This window comes from Monopterus albus, unplaced genomic scaffold (assembly GCF_001952655.1).
Source record: "Monopterus albus unplaced genomic scaffold, M_albus_1.0 scaffold167.1, whole genome shotgun sequence".
Taxonomy (NCBI): domain Eukaryota; kingdom Metazoa; phylum Chordata; class Actinopteri; order Synbranchiformes; family Synbranchidae; genus Monopterus; species Monopterus albus.
This window is the reverse complement of record NW_018128047.1, coordinates 856,593-865,139: the sequence shown is the minus strand read 5'-3', so window position 1 is coordinate 865,139 and position 8,547 is coordinate 856,593.

Here is an 8,547-nt window from a genome sequence, read left to right as displayed (position 1 = left end):
CTGATACTTTGTGAAAAATATTAAAAATGTCTTTCTGTGGCACCTCTCAGGGGAACTGTCATAAAAGAAACTAGCAGCAGAGCATGGCCCTACCCATTTCTGAGAGGGCTGAATGGCTGAAAGCAGCACTGGGTGCCAGTTTTCACCAGGCTTCTGCTTTTTTCTCCAAATGAAAGCCCATCTCAGAAAATGTAAAGACACAATAATCACATCAAAATTCTGCATAGTGGTTGTATAATGTTCTCTCTTTTTGAAAAGCATCTCATGGACCTGGCTTTTAACTCGCTCACTGACTCATTAATTCATAATTACCAGCCAGCAGACTTTCCACAGGGGAAGCTGTTTCTTGTCAACAGGTGGCCCAGGTTTGATTTAACATTTTGGGTCCAAACAGCAGCTCTGGAACTGGGCTGCTATCTGTCCTTCTCTCTCTCTCTCACACACACACTCATTCAATGTTTTTTTGAGGAAGAAGCTAAAGTTTAAAACATATGGACAGATCGCATATAACCATATATGGTATTTCATAGTATTGATGTTTTCAGTATTAATCTGCTATGTGGCAGTTAATTGACAAAGAAAGGCCACTGAATAAAAAAGGTGTTTTCCCATGTGACTGGTAACTGTACACACGCCCAAGGACGTGCACACACATGCCTCTGTCTCTCCAGCGGCTCTCACATGCTGACAGCTGGAGGTCAAGTGGGCCAGGTTGATTGTTGCTACGGTACCTTTCATCTGAGACCCAGTGCAATAATTTGTCCTGGGCTGAGTTCTTCTACGGAAGTACATTGTTGCTTTTTGGGCTTCGGTTTCCACACCGTAACAGGCATAAGACTGGTCTGCTGTGAAGAGTTTGCCGGATTCAAGTTGTATTTATATGTTATTGGGCCTAAATGTGGACCTACCACACCGTATGTGTGGCAGAGCCCGAAACTTTCTGAATAACTCGTTAGATTTTAATCGTTTCCTTTGGGGCACTTTGAGTGACTGAATGCGCAGTGTTTCACAAATTAGTGTTCATTTGTTTGTGTCTGCATCTGTCTGGTTCTGTTGTGTTCATGGATGTGAATGCTGTTCTGAACTGGGCTGAACCACAGACCATACAGGTCTGAACTAGACCCAGAAGAATGCTCTCTGATAGCGCTCATCTGTCATGACCACTTAGCATGCTTTTTCCTGAGTGTTTTCTCTTACCCGCTGGCACTGAAGTGCCAGACTTGCCAAGACTGAGAAACCGCTTCTCTGTGTCCTGCTATTATACAATTTCATTCAGTACACAGATGACCCGACAGAGGCTGGGGTGTCTGTGTGAGGGACTTTGCCCACGTCTCAATTTTTGTTTAAATGCACTACCTGCAGTGGAGGAAAGACTAAATGATAGGTTTTCAACCAGCGGTCCATGGCCCAGTGATGGTCCAGGAAGGCATCGCAGGTGGTCCCTGACCATGTTTCACTGTAAGATTTTTTTAATAAACACATTTCCATGTATTTCTCATTGTTTGTGAATAATCAAATCCCTGCAAGTATATGAAAAGTCCAGGTGACTTTCAGGATTGAAACAGTGGCCATCCGGTCTATCCCACCTCACAACAGTGGTCCTCAGCATACTTCTTAGTCACAGCTGTGGTCCCTGGGTAACAATTAGCTGAAAACCCCTTGACTAAATAATCAAACAGAAGTTCTGACTTATCTAACTGCTCAGTACATTTTTCTGATGTTGCCTATTGTAAAGGGTCTTTATGTTCTAACCACACGATTTACATAATGGTTAAATCACTTGTGAGTGCTTTATGAATCAAATAAAAGCCATCAGGAAGTCTGGGTTTGCCAAATTGTAAAAAATCCCATTGACAGCTAGACAAATATTGCTGCTGACTTTTTAGAAAATCTGAAAGAAATGTATTAACTGATTAACAACATTCAGAATAGCATTATTTCCAAATTGTGCAGAAAAAAAAACAAAAAATAGAATGGAACAGAGATTGAATATTGTTAAAGGGTAATTCCAGTTCATTTCAACAGCAGCGAAAGTCAGCCTCACATATGTGCTGAACGAACTGGCATGTGTGGATGAATATGCAGGGTGATTAGGTCAGCTGGCAAGCTGCCCATGTAGATTCATGCAAGACTGTATAACGGCTATTCACAGTGGCTTCATTCTGTGTTTACCAGACAGACTCTGAGAGATGTTTTTTAAATGGTTCATGTTTCTTTGGAAAGCTGTAAAAGGCTCACACTGGTACAGTACGTTGTTTTATGTAAGTCCTTCTTTCCCCAAAGGATATCATAAGTGCAAAGCTAACACTACCCACAGAGCCACAGAAGCCACATTTATGGTAGATGTATTATGCTACGTTGAGCTAAACCATAATTATCTTTTAACCTGACAGATTACATTAGAAATAATAAAGAGGCAATGAACTGATTTAAACATATATTCTATTCTTTTGTGTGTGTGTTTTTTTTAATGCATTCTCTCATCCTGACCCTCTTTTCAGCAAGAATCTGGGTACAGCATAATGTGGGTGCATAACAATGGTGGGATTCAGCCTAATCAGGATACTGAAGATGGATTTGACTGAAAGCAGCCACTGACTGAAATGTCAGCCATGTCTAGGCCAATCCCCAGCATGCTTTTGTCCTCAGAGAACCACCAGGATTTCTCGAGTTCATGCTGTGGTATTTGGTTTGGTGACTAACTACTCTACTTTATGATTAATGCTCTTGTCAACAGCAGCATTGGCTCATGTGGTCAGCCCGGTGCCCTGTTCGGTTTTCTGTGAACAGATGGTGAATTTCCACCAATATTTGTCTTAACATACCAACACGAGCTATCGACCACCGCTGACATTTCTACGCGCCTATTTGTGTCTACACACTCTCCTCCCCCTCTCCTGTCTCCCCCTCTGACAGGAAACATTTTACTCTACTCTGAACAGTCAACACAGATACGAACAGTGTCTATCTTTACTTTTCTCAGTAGTAAGTGAGCATACGACAAGCAGCAAAGATCATGCAGCAGTTCAGCAAATAAGGTCAAGGCAGCACACACAACAGGCTGCACAGAAGAACTTGGTAACACTAACTACTAAATTTACCTCTTCAGTGTATAGTAGTCTAAAGAATTCTGGAAGCTGCTTCGTCATTATATGTAAAGCCACTGCCCTCTAATATTCTGTAATAAGAGCACAGCAACAGCCAGTGATGAAACACTTGTTATTTTTAGTGATCTTCAAAAGAAAGCCAGTCAAATGTTTCAAACTGCTCATCTCTGTCTGAGATGCAAGACCAAGACTGAGATTAAAAACATGCTTCAAAAAAAGATAAAATCTGCTGCCAGTTTACTTGTTTGAGAGGTGCTGCACTTCCACAGTTTGAAGAGCGCTCTGACTTGATAGCATGCCTGCTTGAAAGGTTTTTCAAAATCTGCCCAGTCATGCTTGTCAGCAGTGCATCTGTGGTAGCTAGTGCATAGGTGTCAGTCAGGAAACCCTTTGGACCAGGGCTCAGTTCCATGTTACCTATTTGGTTTGGATAAATCAGAGATTTGTTTTAAAATGCACAAATGTTTATTTAATGAACAATCACATTTTCATTTCAAGCTGATCTCTTTTTCTGAAAGCCCCATTTGATTGTCAAATTCAGAAGAGTCACTTTATCCTAAAAGTGATAACAGCTGTATTGGTTACCAGTGTGACTTGTATGTTGCCAGCACCAGCAGTTTACTAAATTCCTGTGACAGTGATCCATGTCTGCTGCCACTCTCTGCATGCATCGCTGTGGTTATTGCAGCAGAGGAATGAATGCAGGTGCAGTAGTGGAAAAGGGCCCAGAGGTAAGAGAGCTACTAATGAGTAATGTGTCCTTAATGAAAATCTCCAGTCTGGTCATATTATATATATGTATATATTTTGCGCATGAGCAGAGATAGGATGTGAGACTCAAGGCTTACACAGAAACACACACTGAGAAAGCAGATGGGTTTGTTGCATCACCTACTTAGTAGGCTCTTCCTTAATGCTGTCTTCCACTTTAATAACAAAGAAAACAAACGATAGTATCCCATCATCAGTTTCTCTGTAAAAAAAATACCCAGGCAAGTTACATTGGCTTGCCTTAATGTTTTCTCTGTAGCCATCTAAGTAAATAACTCTGGAATAGCTGTTTTCTTCTTCCACAAATAATTGATTCAATTAAGGCAGACATGCCGGTGGAATTCATTATGCTGATTAGCGCAGAGCTGGTTGTTGGGATGAAGGTTTGGAGATCAGGGAGAGAGAGGGTCAAAAACACAGAGGGATAATTAGGTGCCTTTCTTCACAGTCAGCTGCCTTGATGGTTTCAGTCTCTGTACGACTTTAGCAGGGACCCACCTGAAGCTCCACAGGAGCCGCTGCAGGCAGGTCCCCATGTAATACAAGGGTTACAAACCTGCAGAAAAGTTGGGTTTAGAAGACAAATATACATTCACATAGCTCTGGTTATGTTCAGCTTACAGTAGCTTTAGGCTGTTATGAGTGGTTATGTGTGCCTCTGTCCACAGCTGGTCCATCACATGGGTCAGCCTTTCCACGGTGCAACAGGTCCATCTGGTGGACAACTCAGACATTTTGAATGACATGCTTGTTTCAATGGTTTCTCCTGTTCATACAGGCCATTAAGAGATTCCTACTTAATGTGCTTACATTGTAGGTGACATGGGACAAAGTCCACAGTCCTGATTCTGTGTTAATGTGCAGCTTCAGCAGTCTGACTTGGACCAATCATGGCAGTGTCTTTCAGAGAAACAATTCATGTTGTACACAATTAATTCTTTATCTTTGCGTTACTCTCCTATCATTGCAGTTCATTAAGGAAATGTTTGAACTGATTATCTCCAATTAATTAATATTAGCTTTAAAAAAATGAAGCTGGAATTTATTTCTTAGAAAAATGGGGATCTTGTGTCTCATCACTAGAAAAGCACTGAAAATGTGAGCTTGTCCTTTTCAGGCTCACATGTACTGACCTTTTGTGCTTGTAGTCTCATAAAACAAACAACTGTCTCCTTATCCAAACAGGGTTTTCATGTCTTCAGATTGAAAACTGAAGAATTGTCGAGATCTCAGTGGTTAAGGCGCAGCGCTCTCGCCGCTGCGGCCCGGGTTCGAATCAGGGTTGCGTCAGGAAGGGCATCCGGCGTAAAACACGTGCCAAATATCAACATGCATGTCGTCAGTGTGATGATTCGCTGTGGTGACCCCTAAATGGGAAAAGCCAAAAGTGACTTTCTTTCAGTTTCCAAACTGAAGATCAACACAATATCCCTGCTAATTTAAATAACTGTTAATGAGAAATTTGTTAAATAGCAGTTCTTGAATAATTACATCTAAATCAGATGAAAACACAAAAGGACAAAAAAAACAACTGATTATTATTTCCTTTTTAGATATTGTTTGTGGTTAATGAATGACACAGAGAGCAGATATATGCACTATTTCCATGCACTTCATTAGCTTACATAGCCACATTAGAGCCTAACTACATAGTCAATTTTTGTTTTAATATACAAACTGTGCATTCCTGGGCCTGTATTAAACAGCATTTATAAACTGCACTCACTTGTAATGCCAGTCCCAGGCTGAGCCTGTATAAAAATACACAAAACTCAACAGAAAATACATGGAAAACAAAAATGATACAATAAAATGACCATAAAACTCAGGGACAAGCACCAGATCATGAGTGACTACATGACTGATTCCTCTCAAAAAATAGTTTGCGTGAATTTATAATTATCCAATTCAGTGGGTATGAAGTTGTACACACTGATTCCTTTGAAAAGAAAAATGAGTTTTGTGCACAAAGGAGGATTTGTTAAAAATGCAAAAACCTGTGTCCCAGTAAGGTGCTGGGCTGTACCACTTCAGCTTCACTGCTCCTTTCTTTCTTTTCAGATGCATTTGATAAAAACGAAGGAGCAGATGGAAAACAGTATTAAAAAGGAGCAGGAGGAGAAAGACAAGGAAGAGCATGTGAAGGAGAGGGAGAGGGAAGTAAAGGAAAACATGATGAGGAAGGAAGAGAAGCTAAAAGAGAAGATGGAGAAAGATGGAAAATAAAGGATGAAGGACAGAGAGCATGAGAAGGTGGAGAAGGCAACATCTACATGTAGCAGTGAGGAGAAAGAACTGAATGAGAACAAAGAAAAGAAGATGAAGAACAAGAGGAAGAGGAGGGCAGCAGAGCGCCTCTCCTCCTGAAAGCCCCACCCCATCCCCCTTCCTACCTTACCCACTCCTCACTGCCTCACTGCCCCCCCCCACACACATTCCTTTTTTTTCACGTTACAAATAAACATGTAAATTGTTGAACTCTTACTTCTACTAAAGTAAACGATACCTGCCTGTGTCTACCTTTGTGAATATACTCATCATTTCAGTCACATAGTGGGGGGCTGCTCTGATAGATTTCCAGCCTTTCAGTCCTGTTGAAGGTGCAAACAGAACCACAGAGACCAGTTTGTTAGAGCAACTGGAAACACGTGAGCCTAAGTCACATAGACAGGTCTCACTGGAACTTGTTCGATCCTTCTGGCAGCTGAACAGCATGTCTTTAATATTTCATCCCATAATGCAACTTACCGTGATGTGAAATAAATATTCTGAAAATTCCTTTGTCTAGTATTCTATAATAGGAAAGGTAAAAATCAATCTCTTACACAATGATGGTGAGACAATCTCCCCAATGTTTGTACTGGTTCTGCTCTGGCAGCTATGGGTGGAAGGCAGGTTTCTTTTTGTAACGTTACTAGTATTACCTCCTTGACCTATACAGTTGATGCAAAGATGTTTTTTTTTTTTGGTAGAGGTGCTACACCTTTCTTAATGAATATATTTGTTTCAATATTCACTCTGCCTTTAACACTGTTTGGTCTCTGTTTGGCCTCCACAGTATGCTGTATGTAGCAAACATGCCTTTCTCAGACTAGATCAGGCTGGATTCTCAGCTGAGACCCGACAATGTGGGCTGGTTGTGGACTGATCAGAGCTACTGATGAGCACAGAGGAGTGATGAGACTTAAAGGAAGGGTTTTAAGCTTTTCACCTGGTAACACCACTAAGCTGTAAATAATGAGAAATAAAGTGCACAGCCCTCATTCTGTGCACTCCAAAGTTTGTCTGAGGCTCAAATGGAGCTTCAGCTGTCTGAGCCAGTATCTTTTGAACTTACAGTCAATTTAAGAGTCACTACTAGTAGCACAGTGGCATTTCGGGTGAAAAACTTCATGGTTGGTGAGGAGAGGTCAGAATGACTAAGACCTAGAGTCTCAGCTACGTGTGGAAATATCAGTGTGATTTTACAACAACTGGTTTAGCTCTCTTTTCCTTGATTTAGTGAACAATAATATAAAAAGATAAATTTATGGCTGTTGCCTGTGTAGGCCTCATGTGTATTAGCTAGGACTGTAATTCTCAAGGCAGCACTTGAACAACCCTAACGTGCGCCGTGCACACTGCAGAGTTCTGGGTTGAATCATTCCAGATTCATGGCACTATTCTAACTATTCATCCTCCTTTCCTCATTCAGTTTTATATCTCTCTTTTATGCAAATATATTCTTCCACTTTGTTTCTGCCTCTGTGTCAAGTGCTTCTTCGTTAATATTTGATGTGACTTGGGATAATGATGCACTCAGACTGTCAGTGAATGTTTTGTGTGTGTGTGTGCCTGCAGCTGTGGGTGGATTTGTGTTTGATGGGAGAGAGAGAGGGGGGAGACACTCCAGCACTTCCACAATTTAAAGTTACAAACTGTGTAGTGCTCCATTTACAGCGCACCACCAGAGGCCACTAAACAACAAAGTAATGTGAGCTGTGTGGTTTGTGCAAACATGTGTGCAGCTAATCTATATAGGTGTGTGTGCAACATGAACTTTATGAGTGTTCATGTATTACAGTCATTCATCACTGATTAGCTGCTTCCATTTCAAGGTCCAGATGAATTGCAGCAGGGACACAATGAGGTTTTACTTCCTAGCATTCCCATGGCTTCATTCTCACTTCCAAGCTAATATTATGGATAAATGAATTATTAGATGTTTCCAAATAAAATTCTCGCTTCATTACTTTTAATGTAATTTAGTTTGACTTCATGAGACTCCATTAAATGTTTATTGAAGTTGACAAAATAATTAAAGGTTGGGTTTTTGCAAATACCTTTTCTGTGTTAGCCCAAGAACAATACAGTCCTACTAGTCTAAATCAGCCTCATTTCACAGACTCAGTGCAACACATTTCTCTAACAGCGACGACACAATGCCAAAAGAATGGGCAATGATATGCAATATGGCAAATTTGCCATAACTCTGACAAAATGGATACATGATCTGTATGCTAATTTCACTGGGAATTTTTATAACATGCTTTGCTAAACATGCTTAATGTTTGATACTATGGGAAATATGTACTGGGAAACGTACTTGCATCTTTTCCAGAGGTTGATAATAAGCTAATATGCATCCAAAATGGAGAATGCATATTCTTGTCTTTTATATTCTCATATA